We start from the raw sequence: 21,628 nt of genomic DNA on the forward strand, positions 1-21,628 counted from the left end.
GGCGTGGGAACCACCCCCAATATAAAAGCACATATCGGCATAGGGTAGACTTTGAATTAGGAGATAGGTAGAGGCTAGGCCCAAAATTTCATTAAAATCCATGTAGTAAGATAGAATTCGAAGGTAATATATATTACCTGGCGTAATAATAGAGGTGTCGTTTAAATATTACGTTAGGAAATTATTCCTCCCTATTATTAGGCTAGGTTTATAATAATTAGAAGAAATCTTTAGCCTAAACAACAGCCTAGGGCCTAGATCAATCTACAACTGTGCTTCAGGGTGAAGTTTTTGCTTTGGTGGCATGAATGGAAGAAATACTGAATGGAGACCTCAAAGCAAAAAGATATTTACATATATTGACATAGACCTGGATCCTGCATATCAAAAAAAGTTTATTAATAGTATCAATGGAAAAATCCCAATAGTTGGCTGTATACCATAGTTTAAAAAAACCTATACAGAAGTAAAAACTTCAAATTGTATTTTGGTATAAAATAGTTTATTTAAAACTTCTAAAAGTCATCCACATGGATTGCAAAACGTTTTCGTTCTGAACAGAACATCTTCAGTGCCTGGAATGAAGTATTTCCACGTTAGATTAAGGCAAAAAGGTTAAAATTGTGACTGTTAATGAGAAAATTATGTGGAGAATACTTACATTCCGCAAAGTAGTTGTAACTAGCACACCAATGAAGGTGGTAACTTCAAAATATATGGCTTACATTATACCTTAGGATAAAATATTATGACTACAAGTCGATGTTACTAGATTAAAATATGTATGTGCCTAAAGAGCAACATGCTTCCCTGCTCGAAAAAACTAGGTACTTGCCATTTGAATTAGCACAGACCAACTGATGTAAAATGAAAAGGAATGACAAAGAGTGACATGACAAGACAAGGTAAAGTCAATTTTTGGTTACGAACTTCAAAAAGTGTAGTTTTAATTTTTTTGGATTTTAATAAAATGTAAAGGTAGGTAATAGCTGATTGAAAATATAATTAAAATTGTTTAAAAAATATAAGTTGAGAATCTATTGTAAAGTCTAAATAGCAACTCTCTAATCCAGAAAAAACTTTAGGTTTGTTGGAAATAAGATCGGTATAAGTCATGGTTAGAAGCTTGACGTCATTGATTGTTAAATTTAAAGGTGAAAGTTTAATTTGGTGTAATAGAATGAGGTTTATACTATATGTAAACAATAAATGACCTGAAGTGGAGAGATTGGATGGTAAATAAAGCGGATTTTAATGAAAATGTTATTTATAGATATATGTAATGTTGGTTGCCTAACATGATGAGGAATGTTTAAATTTGGCTGTATACTGTTGTAATGATGATTCTGTCTGTTAAAATTGTAAAGGAAATTATGGAAAAAATTAAAGTTAAAATAACTAAAAGAATACAGATCAAGAGTAAATTACAATATTAAAGAAATAATTGTAAACAATGGAATTAATAAAATAATATTGGATTAGTAACGAAAAGGAAAATAATATGTGACAGCAAAATCTAATTACACTTTATGTTGTTTAGGATGGAATAAAATCGTTCAAGAAGAAATACCATGAAGGCTTCCAGCAGCAGTGGTTAAAGTGTGGGTGAATAATGTAATGATATCTAATAATATAGGATAATTATGTGTTAGTGTCAATATGTAATGGAGAATCTAGAATGCTGAGTATCTGAGATAGCGAACTATGAGTTTGATGTGGTATATGGTAGGGGAGTGAACAAACTGAACCAAGTTTGATGTAATCTTAGTGCAAGTTTATAATCTTAAATGACAGAGATGTTAACCAGAATTAAGAATGATGTAAAAGAACTAATATGAAATTAAATTAAAATAGCTGAGTAATGTGGGTTGCCTAATATGTAGATGAAAAAATGAAAAATGAACAGACTGAATTTAAGCTAATGGATTTATGTTTGCAGTACCCTATTGTTTAGTATAGTCTAATAAAATTATTTTGAAAGAGAAAAAGGTAACATCAAAATAAAAAAGTTAGTAAAATGTGTAGCAGACCAAAGGAGTTGACTGTAGTAGTTATAGTCCTGTCGCCAGGGGGGGTACAACGGCCTCGTTAATTCAGATGGACTTACTCAAGTTTTTTTTATGTATTTTGACCCGTAGAACACGAATTTTTTGGGTAACAGTTGATCCGGATGTCGATAAGATTGTTATAGACCAAGAACTTGAGGAATCAAATAACAGCGATTTTTGGCAAAACAAAAGAATATTTTGTATTTTTTGGGCCATTTTAAGTAAAAAATATTTCTACAAGTTTTTTCGTAGGATGCACAGTTTTCGAGATAAACGCGGTTGAACTTTAAAAAAATCGAAAAATTGCAATTTTTGAACCCGAATAACTTTTGATTAAAAAATAAAATAGCAAGTCTGCTTACCGCATTTGAAAGTTTAAGTCAAATTATATCGGTTTTGATTATTTGCATTGGTAAAAATTTATTTTTTTATTGTTTAACAAAGCTATAAACACGTAGGGTTTCCCGTGCTTTTACATGCGTTTTAACGCATGTAACGTAGAAATAGTCTTGATTGCACTAGTACCTATTCTACCTACTCGTTCGATTTTAAATGAGAAATCATAGAAACATCACTCACGCACTAGTTGTTTGTAGCTTTGTTTAACAATAACACAATAAATTTTTAGCAATGCAAATAATCAAAACCGACATAATTTGACTTGAACTTTCAAAGGCGCTAAGCAGAATTGCTGTTTTACTTTTTAATCAAAAGTTATTCGGGTTTAAAAATTGCAGTTTTTCGATTTTTTGAAAGTTCAACCGCGTTTATCTCGAAAACTGTGCATCCTACTAAAAAACTTGTAGAAATATTTTTTGCTTAAAATGACCCAAAAAATACAAAATATTGTTTTGTTTTGCCAAAAATCGCTGTTATTTGATTCCTCAAGTTCTTGGTCTATAACAATCTTATCGACATCCGGATCAACTGTTACCCAAAAAATTCGTGTTCTACGGGTCAAAATACATAAAAAAAACTTGGGTAAGTCCATCTGAATTAACGAGGCCGTTGTACCCCCCCTGGCGACAGGACTATTATTGAATGAGATGAATGAAGCAAAGGTGACATAACAGGCAACAAAACAAAGTGATTATGTGGTAAGAGAGAGAACATTCCAAAGAGAGACAAGTAAACCAGATCAATATTTAAGGGCTATTATCAGTAAGAAAATGAGAGTATAAATAAATTAAGATAAAAATTTTTTGTGATATAAGAGCTGTAGGACCCGAAATGACAGAAACATGAGGTAAGACAAGAAAAAACACACAACTATAGGAATAGAAAATAAATGTAAAAGAAGATGGGAAATAAAAGAAAGAGGAAAGTAAGAAAATGTAAAGAAGAAGAAATGGAAAAGAGGAAAAGAAAAAAAAAAAAAAAGAAGGAAAAGAAGAGAAGAAAGAGGAAAAGAAAAACAGAAAAGAAGAATCGAAACTACGGTAGGAATCGGATAAAGTAGGAGAAAAGAGTAAAGGTAAAGAGAAGGTGCAAGTCTAGATGTGTGTTAATGGGTGATTAGTAAGGAAATAGAAGAATGTTAGAAACTAGTGGGGCGTTGGGAAAGAGGGAACAAGGTAATGAATAGAAATAACGGAAAATGAATATGGGAGAGTATAAGAAGGATTAAAGTTGGGTTAGGGGAATAATTGTCGATGGATAGGAGTAAAAGGACGATTAAGAGTGGTTTGACGATTAACACAATTAGGGCTAGTTCTCATGTCTCTAGAAATCTCAAGGTCCTCATACAGATCCAACCGTAGAGTGTTCCTGTCTTGGATGTTGTGGATTAATTTAACACCATCGGGGATGCTGAGATTGTGATTGTTAACTTTTAGGTGATGAGAAAAAGCTGAAGTAGTATCTCTCTTAGAATGTTCAGCAGATCTGGTTGATAGTGATCTGCAAGTCCTGCCGATGTAAGAGGCATCACAATCAGAACAAGTCAATCTGTAGACTCCACTACGGTTCATATAGTGTATTGTATCTTTTGTATTTGTCAAAAAGTGGCCAAGGGTGTTACCAACTTTGAAAGAAATATGTATGTTTTCTGAAGAATTAGATACAATACGTTTAATCTTTTCAGATAGAGTAGGGTTGTGATATGGTAATGACCTGTAAATGGGTGAAGAGGAAGAGGACTGACGGAAAGCCGAATTTTGTAACATTCTAGATTCTCTTTTACGGATGAGTTTGACTATTATAGAGGGATCGTAACCATTGTTGACAGCTATTTGTTTTATGATGTTGAGTTCATTATTGAATGAGTCTGTTGGCATAGGTATAGAAAAAAGTCTGTGTATGAAACTTCTAAAAGCTGCTAATTTGTGTGATAGAGGATGATTAGAAGAGAAGTGAATAACGTGGTCTGTTTGGGTGGGTTTACGAAAGATACCAAAGTTGAATTGGTCGTTAAGTCTGGAAATAGATAAATCAAGAAAGTTAATGGACTGAGAAGATTCTAGTTCCATGGTAAATTTGATATTAGGGTGGATTTGGTTAATTTTGAGAAGAAGTTGTTGAGCTGAGTCAGGGTTACCAGCAATGAAGACCAAACAATCATCTACATAGCGAAACCAATGTAGAATTTCTGGATTTTTCATGATGTGATTGGACTCTAAATGATCCATAATATCCCATTGAATATGAATCCCATGAATCCCCATTCCTAGCTGATGTCTTTATGGATCATTTAGAGTCCAATCACATCATGAAAAATCCAGAAATTCTACATTGGTTTCGCTATGTAGATGATTGTTTGGTCTTCATTGCTGGTAACCCTGACTCAGCTCAACAACTTCTTCTCAAAATTAACCAAATCCACCCTAATATCAAATTTACCATGGAACTAGAATCTTCTCAGTCCATTAACTTTCTTGATTTATCTATTTCCAGACTTAACGACCAATTCAACTTTGGTATCTTTCGTAAACCCACCCAAACAGACCACGTTATTCATTTCTCTTCTAATCATCCTCTATCACACAAATTAGCAGCTTTTAGAAGTTTCATACACAGACTTTTTTCTATACCTATGCCAACAGACTCATTCAATAATGAACTCAACATCATAAAACAAATAGCTGTCAACAATGGTTACGATCCCTCTATAATAGTCAAACTCATCCGTAAAAGAGAATCTAGAATGTTACAAAATTCGGCTTTCCGTCAGTCCTCTTCCTCTTCACCCATTTACAGGTCATTACCATATCACAACCCTACTCTATCTCTATCTGAAAAGATTAAACGTATTGTATCTAATTCTTCAGAAAACATACATATTTCTTTCAAAGTTGGTAACACCCTTGGCCACTTTTTGACAAATACAAAAGATACAATACACTATATGAACCGTAGTGGAGTCTACAGATTGACTTGTTCTGATTGTGATGCCTCTTACATCGGCAGGACTTGCAGATCACTATCAACCAGATCTGCTGAACATTCTAAGAGAGATACTACTTCAGCTTTTTCTCATCACCTAAAAGTTAACAATCACAATCTCAGCATCCCCGATGGTGTTAAATTAATCCACAACATCCAAGACAGGAACACTCTACGGTTGGATCTGTATGAGGACCTTGAGATTTCTAGAGACATGAGAACTAGCCCTAATTGTGTTAATCGTCAAACCACTCTTAATCGTCCTTTTACTCCTATCCATCGACAATTATTCCCCTAACCCAACTTTAATCCTTCTTATACTCTCCCATATTCATTTTCCGTTATTTCTATTCATTACCTTGTTCCCTCTTTCCCAACGCCCCACTAGTTTCTAACATTCTTCTATTTCCTTACTAATCACCCATTAACACACATCTAGACTTGCACCTTCTCTTTACCTTCACTCTTTTCTCCTACTTTATCCGATTCCTACCGTAGTTTCGATTCTTCTTTTCTGTTTTTCTTTTCCTCTTTCTTCTCTTCTTTTCCTTCTTTTTTTTTTCTTTTCCTCTTTTCCATTTCTTCTTCTTTACATTTTCTTACTTTCCTCTTTCTTTTATTTCCCATCTTCTTTTACATTTATTTTCTATTCCTATAGTTGTGTGTTTTTTCTTGTCTTACCTCATGTTTCTGTCATTTCGGGTCCTACAGCTCTTATATCACAAAAAATTTTTATCTTAATTTATTTAGACTCTCATTTTCTTACTGATAATAGCCCTTAAATATTGATCTGGTTTACTTGTCTCTCTTTGGAATGTTCTCTCTCTTACCACATAATCACTTTGTTTTGTTGCCTGTTATGTCACCTTTGCTTCATTCATCTCATTCAATAACTACTACAGTCAACTCCTTTGGTCTGCTACACATTTTACTAACTTTTTTATTTTGATGTTACCTTTTTCTCTTTCAAAATAATTTTATTAGACTATACTAAACAATAGGGTACTGCAAACATAAATCCATTAGCTTAAATTCAGTCTGTTCAATTTTCATTTTTTCATCTACATATTAGGCAACCCACATTACTCAGCTATTTTAATTTAATTTCATATTAGTTCTTTTACATCATTCTTAATTCTGGTTAACATCTCTGTCATTTAAGATTATAAACTTGCACTAAGATTACATCAAACTTGGTTCAGTTTGTTCACTCCCCTACCATATACCACATCAAACTCATAGTTCGCTATCTCAGATACTCAGCATTCTAGATTCTCCATTACATATTGACACTAACACATAATTATCCTATATTATTAGATATCATTACAGTATTCACCCACACTTTAACCACTGCTGCTGGAAGCCTTCATGGTATTTCTTCTTGAACGATTTTATTCCATCCTAAACAACATAAAGTGTAATTAGATTTTGCTGTCACATATTATTTTCCTTTTCGTTACTAATCCATTATTATTTTATTAATTCCATTGTTTACAATTATTTCTTTAATATTGTAATTTACTCTTGATCTGTATTCTTTTAGTTATTTTAACTTTAATTTTTTCCATAATTTCCTTTACAATTTTAACAGACAGAATCATCATTACAACAGTATACAGCCAAATTTAAACATTCCTCATCATGTTAGGCAACCAACATTACATATATCTATAAATAACATTTTCATTAAAATCCGCTTTATTCACCATCCAATCTCTCCACTTCAGGTCATTTATTGTTTACATATAGTATAAACCTCATTCTATTACACCAAATTAAACTTTCACCTTTAAATTTAACAATCAATGACGTCAAGCTTCTAACCATGACTTATACCGATCTTATTTCCAACAAACCTAAAGTTTTTTCTGGATTAGAGAGTTGCTATTTAGACTTTACAATAGATTCTCAACTTATATTTTTTAAACAATTTTAATTATATTTTCAATCAGCTATTACCTACCTTTACATTTTATTAAAATCCAAAAAAATTAAAACTACACTTTTTGAAGTTCGTAACCAAAAATTGACTTTACCTTGTCTTGTCATGTCACTCTTTGTCATTCCTTTTCATTTTACATCAGTTGGTCTGTGCTAATTCAAATGGCAAGTACCTAGTTTTTTCGAGCAGGGAAGCATGTTGCTCTTTAGGCACATACATATTTTAATCTAGTAACATCGACTTGTAGTCATAATATTTTATCATAAGGTATAATGTAAGCCATATATTTTGAAGTTACCACCTTCATTGGTGTGCTAGTTACAACTACTTTGCGGAATGTAAGTATTCTCCACATAATTTTCTCATTAACAGTCACAATTTTAACCTTTTTGCCTTAATCTAACGTGGAAATACTTCATTCCAGGCACTGAAGATGTTCTGTTCAGAACGAAAACGTTTTGCAATCCATGTGGATTACTTCTGTATAGGTTTTTACTTCTGTATAGGTTTTTTTATTAATAGTATAACGGTCCGAAAGTCATTATATTTTTGGTCTATCCTGTATACTAAGTCCGTTAATCATGTGCTGTGTTTCTGAGTATTACGTAATTACGTAATAATAAATTGATTTTTTGTTTCAATGGATATCGATATATCTTTTATATGAGACCTCGATATGTTCCGTACCGCAAAGGAATTGAGACTCGTAAATCTTTTACTAAATGTATTTTTGGCGACTCTTAGACCGGAATATGTTATTTTGATGCTGATTTGTTTTTGTTGAGAATTCCTTAATAGAGATTAAGTGGCTCTGAGTTGTTTATATAATATACTAGTTGGTATCTAGTGGGTCAGCTGTGCGAAAAGCTGAATGAGCGAAAAATGTGAGAGTTTTGAGCTGAGATATATGATCATCAGAATTTCGTTGAGTGAATCCAACCAGCCTGTGTAACGGTACCAAATTTATTTGAAATTTCGATCCAGTTTACATTTGTAACACTTTCGTTACACCCTATATGTCATAATCGTTGGGACCGCGTTTTGCGTGGAATTGGATCTGTGAGTTCTTTTCGTTCTCACAATGATTGAGTGGATAAATTATTATTTCCTCACATGATGTGTGTTTTGTCGATCGTACGGTTCTCAGGATGTTTAGCGGTGAATTGGATCATCCGATATTGTTTTGTTTATCTTCGCCGAGTTATCAAAAGAATTTAATGTTTTTCTGAGACGGAATTCTACCCACTTTGAACCGAATGTTGATATAATAAATTCCAAAGTAGAGATAAAGTCTCCAAGTGCCGATAAGTGGTTGTGTTAGTCCACTGAGCCACACGTGCAGAATTGCTGACGCATACGAGAACGGGCCTTAGCTGTGAATACGTCCAAGTCAGCGTTTTTTTTTTGGGAGAAAAGTAGGTGGTACGAAGTATTGAGACATGCTTGTTTGTTTTTTTGTGATTGGTAACGAAGAAAGATTACCGCCTCAGTGCTCTTATTATCATTTTCTCGCTATCTTATTGGCAGAAGAAATTTTTGGTTTGTTTCTGTTGGATAAACGATCTGATGTTGGTAGAATGGGAGGTAACTTTTTTTTTGAAAGAGGAAACCCAGGTTTGAAGGAGAACCAAAAAAGTTCAGTTCTGCTAGGTCCGTCTTCAAGTTCAGTTCTGTTAGGTCCGTCTTCAAGTTCAGTTCTGTTAGGGCCGTCATGGAGTTAAGTTTTGTTTGGCAGAAAGTTCTGTTATAGTCGTCATCAAGTGAAGTTTAGTTTGGAGTTGCAGTCAGTTCCAGCTTAGTGAAAGTAAAATGTAGTTACAAGTTCTTCGGCCTGCTGTTAGAACTCAGCCTGGCGATGCATTGCGTGACAACAAAATTCGGGCAATTTTAGCTGCTATTAGGCGATTGTAGATATTGTTTACCACTTTTGGTATCAGTTTTTTTTTACATGCAAGCAGAAGTTAAGAAGTTTTCTTTTTATGTTACTAGTTCAACACCCCAGTTAAAGCCTAAAGTTTGCTAGTATTTTTTGATTCCGTTAATGAACTAGATAACAAATTCTTTTTTTTTAATATTTTTGCTCGAGTAAGTGCTAATTTATTTTGACAATGCTGAATTTTTCTATAAAAGTTTTTTGATGAACTATGGAGTTTTAGTTTTCGAGAGAACGATTCTACCTATACAGGGTGTTTCATTAATAAATGTCCATACAGTAACTGGAGAAACCTTAGCACAAAATACGAAGATTTAACCTAAAACACTTAAATAAAATGTGGTTCCTTACTGAGTTCAAGGGTGTTTTATCTAAAAATTTAAAAAATATTTTTGCTCAGCATTTTAAAACTATTCGACATATCATTTTCATACTAGGTAGCAAGTATACGTACTGTACAAGCTACTAAATTATGTTAAACAAACGTTTATGGCTATTACCAGAGGCGTACGACGGGGGAAAGTGAATGGTTGACCCTTTCCAAATTCTACGCCACTGGCAAAATTTCTATTTTAGTTCAATTTTTGGATTCTCCAATACTTTCCATGAAAATAATATACTCTTTATTCGTAACGATAAAGTTATTAGTTTTCGAGATATTTGAAGTTAAAAATGAAACGACACGGTTATTTTGATCAGTGTATTGTGTCGCTTCATTTTTAATTTCAAATATCTCGAAAACTAATAATTTTATCGTTACGAATGAAGAGTCAATTATTTACATAAAAACTATTGCAAAATCAAAAAATTACACTAAAATAACAATTTCGTCAGTGGCGTAGAATTTGGAAAGGGTCAACCAGCCACTATCCCCTATCGTACGCCTCTGGTAGTAGCTAGAAACGTTTATTTATCTTAATTTAGTAGGGTGTATAGTATCTACACTTTCTGCCAAGTATGAGAAGGATACGCCAAATAGTTTTAAAGTACTGGGTACAAATAATTTTTATATTTTAATCATATGAATCATATCATAAATTAATCAAAATAACTGTGCCGTTTCATATTTAACTTCAAATATCTCGAAAACTAATGACTTTATCGTTACCAATGAAGAGTATATTATTTACGTACAAAGTATTGTAGAATCTAAAAATGGCACTTAAATAGTAATTCCTCCAGTGGCGTAGAATTTGAGAAGGGCCAACCATTCACCATCCCCTGTCGTACGCCTCTAGTAGTAGCTAGAAACGTTTGTTTATCATAATTTAGTAGAGTGTCTAGTAGTCGCACTTCCTGCCTAGTATGAAAAGGATAAGTCGAATAGTTTTAAAATGCTGAGCTAAAATAGTTTTTAAATTTTTAGATAAAACACCCTGTAACTCAGTAAGGAACCACATTTTATTTAAGTGTTTTAGATTAAATCTTCGTATTTTGTGACAAGATTTCTCCAGTTACTATATGGACAATTATTAATGAAACACCCTGTATATCCGAATATTAAATATTCTCGAATTTGTGTTAGAACACAAAAAAAGTTGATTAATAGCAAGCTAACAATTTGTTAATAGCTTAACGGTGTCTAGTCGGACAAACTTTGACGTATGGGAACACTGGAACAGGGGAAGTTTTAATTATTGTGGAACGTGATTTTAATTGTGGAACATGTCATCCTGACAAGTTAGTGATTGTGAAAACTAGTAGGTTATTTTTAAGTTTATTCAATAGCAAACTGTATAAAATATATGAAAAAATGTTTGTCCGACAAATGTGTTGGGCATTTTAATAAGTCCGACATGTAGACCATGTCAAATGACAAGAATTATGTTGGTGATAAATAGCAGTCTGATTTTGGCAAGAGAGTTTAATGAAAGGGTAACAATTCAATTAGAAGTTCTGTCCGACAAAATACATGGGACGTTTTCGTAGTCTGACGTTCGGAACCTGTAACCTGTTCCACGATTAAAACTTCCCCTGCTCCAGTGTTCCCGTATATCAAAGTTTGTCCGACTAGACACCATTATGATATTAACAAATTTTCAGCTTGCTATTAATCAACTTTTTTTTGGTACGCGGGATCTAGGCTTAATATAGCCAAGTTACATATTCATACAAGATTCATACAAATTAATGCAATAACAACGGATAAAAGTAAAGAGGAAATTTAAGAATTCTACTACCAAATAGAAGAAATACCAAAGGCGTGGTACAAAAAACCTAAGATTTTCCCAACATTTTTTAAAGAATACTTCACAATATAATTAGACGCAAATGCGAAGAAGATCTCGAAGATCCAATTTGGTTTTAGAAATGCTATGGGTAGCATGGAGGCACTTTTTGCGCTAAATAACCTATTTCAAAAATACCGTGATCGAAATAAAAGTTGTAGTTGCATGCTTCGTGGACTCAAAAGGCATTCGATAATAAAGCATGTAAGATTAATCCAGATTCTAAAAAATATACGAATATGTACACAGTGGTGTTAAAAAGTCCTGCATCACCTAAGCGTCCCTTATAGTTTTTGAGGTTTAACACAAGTTTTTGTATATTTTCGCTAATTCATTTTAAGTTTTGTGCTTGTAATTAGCATTATCAGTATACTTACTAATGTTTTTTAATTACTAGCTCAAAATTCTACAGAAAAGATTAAAATAATCTGATTGAAGGGATTTCCCATAATCCGAGAAAATTATGAGGTGATGATTAAGAGGAAACAGAGCGATCAACAGGTAGCGAAAACGCGTTCCAAGATTGCGGTTGTAATTTTGAATATTTTTTCGAGATATTTGGCACATGTATTCGTAATATAATAAAGAATGGCGGTACAGAGCCCAATTTGAAAAATATATTAATATGTGGAAATTACTCTGTAATTAAATACAATATTAAAAAAACGAGCCTGTACCGCCATTAAGAAGAACAAAAAAATACACTTTCTTCAAATAAACTTTTTTATCCGATGTCTAGATTTTGTGTCATTTTGGAACTACTAATGAAATAAAAAATTTTAGTAGTTCCAAAATGACACAAAATCTAGGCCTCGGATAGAAAAGTTTATTTGAAGAAAGTGTATTTTTTTGTTCTTCTTAATGGCGGTACAGGCTCGTTTTTTTAATATTGTATTTAATTACAGAGTAATTTCCACATATTAATATATTTTTCAAATTGGGCTCTGTACCGCCATTCTTTATTATATTACGAATACGTGTGCCAAATATCTCGAAAAAATATTCAAAATTACAACCGCAATCTTGGAACGCGTTTTCGCTACCTGTTGATCGCTACTGTTTGCTCTTAAGAGGATGGGTACGTATTTTCGGCTGAAATTAAAACCACTTTTTGTATGGGCGACCTCTTGAACATTATTCTGCGGTATCTTATGAAAGTTATTATATAAAACATATATTTTGTTGAATTTAAAATCAAAATTCTATTATTTTTCTATCATACATTGATTTGCTATTTATTTATTTGCCCTCTAGATTTTTTTAGTTCTTAAAAAGTTTATTTATAAGCCAAATTAGTACAATGTAAATATTTTACATTTTCACACAAGCAATTTTTATCGGCAGACGGAAGTCGTAAAATTTAATTACATCTCTCAGTCTGAGATAAAATAAATGCGACAACTAACAACTGGAATGTTTAAAAGATTAGAGAAACATCACCAGAAACATCACCAGAAACATAATATGTCATGTTTATTGGAAATACCAAGGGCGGATCCAGGGAGGGGGCCATGGGGGCCATGGCCCCCTCCGAGAATGTAAAAAAATAGAAATTTAAATATTTGCAGTTCAAATTAATGTTTTTAGTTTCAAAACCATATACATATATTATGCAAAAAAAAACAGGGGATAAATATGTCTTCTGAACTAGAATTGAAGAAAAGCAGTAACGGAAGCTTCAGGAATAGTGTTGCCCAAAATCGGTCTTGGTCTTGCAGTCTTGGTCTTGTTCTTGCGTTTTAGCAAGACCAAGACCGAGACCAAGACCGTCTTATTTTAGCAAGACCAAGACCAAGACTGACCGTGCAAGACTTGAGCAAGAACAAGACTAAGCCTGCGAGACTCTTGCGTCTTGCAGTTAGGATTGAGTGTTGTTTTATGGAATAATACAGGGTGTAACAAAAATAGAGGTCATAAATTTAATCACATATTCTGGGACTAAAAATAGTTCCGTTGAACCTAACTTACCTTAGTACAAATGTGCACATAAAAAAAGTTACAGCCCTTTGAAGTTACAAAATTAAAATCGATTTTTTCCAATATATCGAAAACTATTGGAGATTTTTTTATTAAAAACGAACATTTGGCATTCTTATGGCAGTAGTATATTAAAAAATAATTATAGTGAAATTTAGACACCCCATAAAAATTTTATGGGGGTTTTGTTCCTTTAAACCCCCCAAACTTTAAACCCCCCCCCCCCATTTTCAGAAAAACTGAAAATTACACGTATTCAATATTTTTGAAAAATCTATCGAATGACAAATGACACCAAACACGGCCCCTGCGGAGGTGGGGTGGGGGGTACTTTAAATTTTAAATAGTATCCCCCATTTTTTATTGCAGATTTGGATTCCTTACGTAAAAATAAATTGGAACGCAAAATTTGGAAATGGAAAATTAATTTAAAAAAGTGGATAAAAAAGGAATTTTTTCAAAAGAGGATTCAAATTTACCGCACAGTAATGCTAGTTTGTAACTGGTCCAACATCCGCCAAGTTTACTCCTCTGTTATGAAATTTTGACACTACTGGCATTTCATAGGTTAATTAAGTTATATCGGCGATTTTTGTGTTTTCTGTGCTATTCCTTTAATTTTTAGATTTTTAGTCTACTTTTATATAAAAAACAGTAGTTGTTTTTGGGACCCTTTAGCGACGTATTAGTATAATATAATATGTATGGATTACGGTCGAAGGCCGATATGGTCAACCAAAAAAGAAGATGTACAGACTGACTCCCGTGGGACATGGTAGATAGCCCAGTTAGTTAGAGTGTAGGCAGGGATAGTTTAGATCGTGGGTACAAACCCACCTAATGTGAGTTGTTTATTAATAAATAGCAATATGCTAGTGGGTAACTGCGAGACTTGCAAGACTCTCGCTGCAAGACCAAGACCAAGACCAAGACTGGGAGTGCAATACCAAGACCAAGACCAAGACCAAGACCAGGTGTACTGGTGCAAGACCAAGACTGTCCAAGTCTCGTCTTGGTCTTGCATTTGGGCAACACTATTCAGGAATGACATAGGATGTTTTGTAAATTAAAATGTTGATAATTTTACAAAGTGCCAATTGTTAAATCGGCCTTGGCAGCCATCAAAATCGTATGAATTTGCATATTCTGTACACAAAAAGAATAAAAAAGAAATAAAGATTTATACTTGGGTCACCAGCACTTACTTAGAATAAAGTGGGTTGGTAATTTCGCACATTCAAAAGGGATTGTTTTGCAAGTATTGCAAATTTTATTGTATTTTTCTAATGAAAAATATACATAGTCACAATAAAGGGATGACAGGCCAAAGCCTCGTCACAAAACCTTTAACATTTTTCGCCAAACTCATGGGCAAAGACGGAGCCATACAAGCCCATGAAAAAACACCATACCACAAGGAGTGCGTTCAGGTTGGGCTGGATTTTCTACAAAGTTATCTCAACCCGCAAAAGTCAGTCAGTAACAAGATAGACTCTCACAGGTCTACACAGATACTAGAAAATAGACAAAGACTAGACCAATAGTAGGGTCTATGTCTATAGTATAGTGTTCTTAGGTCGACAAAATATTCCTCTAAAAGGCCATCGTGATGATGGCCTTCTACTTCTGGACAAAGATGCTGGACCTAGCAATGAGGGGAAGTTGAGGGGAGATTTAAAATCGCATCAGGAGATAAGACTCCTAAACAACACCTATCCACAGCATCTTCCCGAGCAACATACATTAATAGCACCAGTCAAAATCAATTGATAACATGTTTTGGTGAAGAAATAATTGAACAAATGAATGAATTAGAGTCAAAGTGCAAATTATCACTCTGCCATATTTGATGAATCGACCGACTTATCCCACGTGGAATAGCTTTTTCTAAATTTGAGATACATACACAATAACAACATTCATGAAGAGTTTGTCAAGTTCATTGACGCTTATGAGAACATAAAAATAATTAGTGAAAATCAAGAAAGAGGGAAACAATGCTGACAGGAGAAGCATTGGGAAAAATAGTATTAAATGTATTGAAGGAACTGCCCTTGGATCCGAAGGAATGTGTAGGAATCGGTACTGACTTTAATAACGATAAGTTTTAAATGTCTTTATTGCATTCAAAAGTGTGTGAAAAGTACCTTAAAACTCACTATTGTGACCCTAATTTTTAAAAATTACCCCCAGACCCCCTGATACCCCTCCCCAAAAAAAAGTTCATGGCCCCTCCCGAAAATCCGTTCTGGATCCGCCCTTGGGAAATACTCGAGATCATGTAAGCTATACCTATGTACTTTACAGTACTACTAGATTTTCTGGAAATAATTCGAATCGTACTACAATGGTACTACTTTTCGCGGAAGAAATCTGAAAGAAACCAGTCTTCGTGGTAACAATTAAATATATTAATATTCGAAGAAACTGAAAATCGGGTTTTGTTTAGTTGTAATATCAGCTACACGCTACACCCCTTACCAATTTTCAAAGTAATTCTGATTATAAACAACGATAACTATGATGAAAAAGTTTTTTCGAAATAGTTGTATTAGTGTTCTACATGCACTGACCGGTTTTTCCAAGTATGGTATGTTAAACAGTAAGTGGTTAAGTTCAATTAGTTACCACTATAAACAGCCCGGATTAACCGATAATAGTATAAAAGGCCCGGTTTCAGAGTTTCAGGTAAAATTTATTTTAGGCTTTATTATGGGAGTACCGTCTAGTCAGTGTTAATTGCAAAAGACCAACTCTGTCTACCTCGGTGGCTTATCGCTCCGGGTGGGTCTTAACAATGGGCCAGGTCAGATAAATTTTATAATATTTACGACCGCACTAATTGAATTCAAACCATTTACTGTTGAACAAACCATACCTACCTTATAATTTATTTCATTAATTAGTTATCGTATAATACCTTTTCGTAATTAATATACCTTTTTTTGCATCTACTAAAATTTCTAATAATATTCTGTAAATTTACATTATCAGGTACCAATATCTAAACACTTTAGTAATTGAGAGCTTTCTAAGAACACCTCACTGATCAAAAACTGAAAACTGGGAAAATTGAAAAAACATTTTTCCTTTTTACCCTTAGGTTTTTTTATAAATATATTATTTGTAGATTGTAGATTTTATTACATCGTATTTTCAAAACAAAAGTTATTAATTTTGTTGTAATCTCCCAAAGTGTTGTACAAATAATTGATATGGCAACGCTGCTAGAATGCAGTTCTGTTTGAGACGATTCTAAGCAGAAATTACTGCTATCTATCGGAGATAAATATTACCGATATTCTAGAGGGAGCCAGTTCATGGTGGCACAAATTGGTAGCGGCAATTCAAGATATAATTCTTGTTTAACGAGATTTTTCATAAGTTTAGGAAAAAATATTCAACATTTTATTGGAAATATTTTCCATTGTTACAGTTTTATATATGTTGTTATTAAAATTTTATTCAGTTTCTTACCGGTAGCTTGATTATAAGACAAAACATATTATTTTTTCCTACTGTGGCAAAACTGTATATTCAAAAATTTTAAAAAAATTCATAAGTATTTCCTAGGATTATATCTTTATGCTGTAATAAAATTAACAAAATTGTATGTTTGATTTTCCCGCTTTATACTTGGAAAAAAGGAGGTTTTTTGAGTTTTTTCGAAAACGAAAACATGAAGTTTGCTCAAAATTTGTCAAAATACTTCTAGTGATCACATATACCTTCTCAATTTTTTTCAAATTTTTTGAATGTGTAGTTTATTTTTGGGGGGGTTCAGATCAACCTTAAGCATATTTCGCTTTACAGTCCCCATCTATCGCCATTACATTTAGTTCACTGAAAACAATTGCAGTTTGCTTTGGTAGTAAATAGGTTTAACCGTGCGCTTGAACCGTTTTACCACAAAACTATTTTTAGTATTCTGTAGTGTGTAAACACATGTTAATACAGGATTAATTTCATGTAAAGAAATATTAGATTTGTGACCAATTTTGAAGACTAATTAAGTATTATGCAACGTGCCAGTTGTAGTTACACTGTGGATAACAGCTAGGACAAAAATGATAGTAAAATGTAGTTAACATCTGCACTTGAACCGTTTTACCAGTAACTTTTGTCAACACCATGTACTGATTCAATTACATTTTTTTAATAATTGAAAAAAGGAAGGATATAGTAAAAGTAATAATATACCCTTAAATTTTTATCATTTTATAGTACATTGTACACTTGACATATTTTAGTTTAATGATTCCTAGAATTTATAAAACTCAAACAACTTTGAAGCTGATTATCTCAGAACTATCAAAACTGCACTTAAACCCTTTTACGTCTAGCCCCCTCAATTATTCTATATTGCAGGAGATCGAGAAGCCTTCGCAAAGGTGGTACGGGGATAAACGTGGGATAAATCTGGTACGGCACGTGAAGAAGAAGACAACCTTAACCATGATGATCACTTACCTATTAAAAACGATAAACTCAATATAAAGTTTGCACGGTATCAATTTTTTTATGGACAGTTCTCCAATACTATTCGCTTGTTTCTAAAAGCTGCTGAGATTGTAGGGTAAAGTTAAGTGTATAGGCGCAAAGTCTCGCGCCAATGTGTTTTAAATGCATTAATTTTTTTCGAATTCTGAGAAAACTAATAATAGTCTAGTAAAATAAAATTACACTACATGTAAATGAAAATGTAAATTCGTACAGGTTGAAACAAATTTTATATCAAAGTTTAGGTGGGTACAAAAGATATTTTCAAAAAAGTATCCAAATCATACAAGGGGATCATTGTTTAAATAATTAAAAAGGGGTCATTTTTGCAAAAAAATTACTTTTTTTAACTGCTGAGGTCATTCAATTATTAATGAAGGTCTATAGGATTGTTTTCTGTAAAGTTGAAGGGTAAAGCTTTCACATAAGACTTACTAAATTAAATTTTACCCCCTATTTATTTAAATAATTATACATAAAACTTTAAAAACAAATTTGCAAAAAATTATTTTTAGCTTTTTAAATAAGCACTATAAAATATCTTATTTTACAGGATAAGTTGCGCTATGTTATCAGTATTATTGAAAAAAAATTGGTCCAAAAATATTTAATATTTTTTGAGATATTGAATTTGTTTATTAAATGTTACTCTATTTTTAATTGAAAAAACGCGGTTGTTACCAAAGAAGTAATTACCTGTCTTAAATCTTATTATTTTTATTTTTATGTATATTTTCGACAAATGTATTGATAAATTCAAATTTCAATTAAACTTCCCCCTAAAATGGCATTTGAAAATAATTCAAATTTGTTTATAAATTATTTTTTTAATAACGTCACGGGGATTAAATATTTTGATATGCCGTTTCGATACTTGGGTTCCTGGGAATTTTTCACTAATTAACAAATTTTTTTGTCTTTTTTTCCTCTTCTTTTTTTTTCTTGGCATTATATTACTACGGGCCCTTTTTGGGTTAAGTTTCATTAAGAATGTCGAATCTCTAAGTTGTAGATTCTAGACCTAAAAATATTAAGATTGGTCTAAAATCACTTACATAAAATGTGGCTACTTACTGAGTTACAGGGTGTTTAATTTACAAATTTAAAAATTATTTTTACCAAGTACTTTCAAACTATTTGACATATCCTTATCATACTTGGCAGAAAGTGTGGGTACTATACAGTCTACTAAATTGTGATAAATAAAAGTTTCTAGCTACCACCAGAGGCGTACGACAGGGGCCAGTTAATGGTTGACCCTTCCCAAATTCTACGCCACTGAGGGAATTACTATTTTAGCGAAATTGTTCGATTCGCCAATACTTTCTATGTAAATAATATACTCTTTACTGGTAACTATTAAGTCATTAGTTTTCGAGATATTGGTCGTTAAAAATAAAACGGCATAATTATTTTGATTCATTCATTCATTCATTTTAAATTTCCAATATCTCTCAAACTGATGACTTTATCGATACCAATAAAGTTATTTACATACAAAGTATTGGTGAATCGAAAAATTTCGCTACAATAGTAATTCACTCAGTGGCGTAGAATTTGGGAAGGGTCAATCATTCTCTATCCCCTGTCGTACGCCTCTGGCACTAGCTAGAAACGTTTATTAATCACAATTTAATAGGGTGTATAATAGCCACACTTTCTGCCAAGTATGATAAGGATACGTCAAATAGTTTTAAAGTATTTGGTAACAATAATTTTTAAATTTTTAAATAAAACACCCTGTAACTCAGTAAGTAGCCACATTTTATTTAAGAGATTTTAGTTAAATCTTAATATTTTTAGGTCTACAATCTACAACTCAGAGATTCGACATTCTTAATAAAATTTAACCCTAAAAGGGCCCGTAGTAATATAACTCAAAGAAAAAAAAAGAAGAAGAAAAATGACCAAAAAATTTTGTTAATTAGTAAAAAATTCCCAGGAACCCAATTATGGAAACGGCATTTCAAAATACTTAATCCCCGCGACGTTATTAAAAAAACAAATTATAAACAAATTTGAATAATTTTCAAATGCCATTTTAGTGGGGAGTTTAACTGAAATTTGAATTTATCAATACATTTATCCAAAATATACATAAAAATAAAAATAATAAGATCTTAAGCAGGTGAATATTTCTTTGGCAACAACCGCGTTTTTGCAATTGAAAATATAGTAACATTTAATAAACAAATTCAATATCTCAAAAAATATTAAATATTTTTCGACCAATTTTTTTTCCTTAATACTGGTAACATAGCGCAACTTAGTATGTAAAATAAGATATTTTATATTGCTTATTTAAAACGCTAAAAATAATTTTTTGCAAATTTGTTTTTAAAGTTTTATGTATAATTATTTAAATAAATAGGGGGTCCAATTTAATTTAGTAAGTCTTATGTGAAAAATTTACCCTTCAACTTTGCAGAAAAAAATCCTATAGACCTTCATTAGTAATTGAATGACCTCAGCAGTTAAAAAAGTAATTTTTTTTTGCAAAAATGACCCCTTTTTAATTATTTAAACAATGATCCCCTTGTATGATTTGGATACTTTCTTGAAAATATCTTTTGTACCCACCTAAACTTTGATATAAAATTTGTTTTAACCTGTACGAATTTACATATTGACTTTTTTTTATTTTATTAGGCTATAAGTATTTTTGAAAAATTTAAACGCAGAATGAAAGATTACATTATTACCGCGGGCAGAAAGTCCCTCAGAATAACCAAAAAGTTTCTTTTGAATGAGATATTTCAAATTAAAATTCACAATAAATTTTCTCTTTTTTTACCCCTGTAACGTATTAAAACAAACATTATAGAAGTTTTCAGGGAGTTTCGGCCCTCTGTAATAATGCAATCTTTCATTCTGCGTTTAAATTTTTCAAAAATGCGTATTAGTTTTCTCAGGATTCGAAAAAAATGAATGCATTTAAAACACATCGGCGCGAAATTTTGTGCCTATGCCTTTGTTAAAACCTCATGGTAAACACCCTAATTAGGAAAAATAATACTTTTTTGCTCAAGCTAACTTAATAAGAACTATCAAGGATTTTAAAAGTAATTCTACTCCCCTTTTAAAAGATTTTTACACCGTTACGAAACAGACCATATAATTTAAAAAATCGTTACATTTCTTTAATTCTAAGAAACTATAATTTACTACAATTATCTAAGCAAAGTTTTAGGTTTGAACGCTATATTTTTATGTAAGATATACATATTTAACTGCATTTGTCTACTACATGTTGGGTGTTGAGGTCTCTAACGGTGGGTTAAAGTTTTTCTATACTATTACCTCATGTAATAGGTAAGTTAGTTTTTGTTTCTTCTTCTTCTTCTTGCAGTACCGTCTCTTATCGGAGGTTGGCTACCATCACAGCAATCTTAACTTTGTTGGCTGCAGCTCTGAACAACTGTATTGAACTGCACCCATACCACTCCCTTAAATTTCGCAACCAGGAAATCCTCCTACGTCCCACATTTCTCTTTCCCGAGATTTTTCCTTGAATTATGAGTCTTAACAGAGAGTACTTTTCTCCTCTCATTATGTGGCCTATATACTCCAGTTTTTTCGTTTGTATGGTTTTTATGACTTCGCATTCCTTCCCCAT

This window comes from Diabrotica virgifera, chromosome 3 (genome assembly GCF_917563875.1).
Source record: "Diabrotica virgifera virgifera chromosome 3, PGI_DIABVI_V3a".
NCBI classification, from domain to species: Eukaryota; Metazoa; Arthropoda; class Insecta; order Coleoptera; family Chrysomelidae; genus Diabrotica; species Diabrotica virgifera.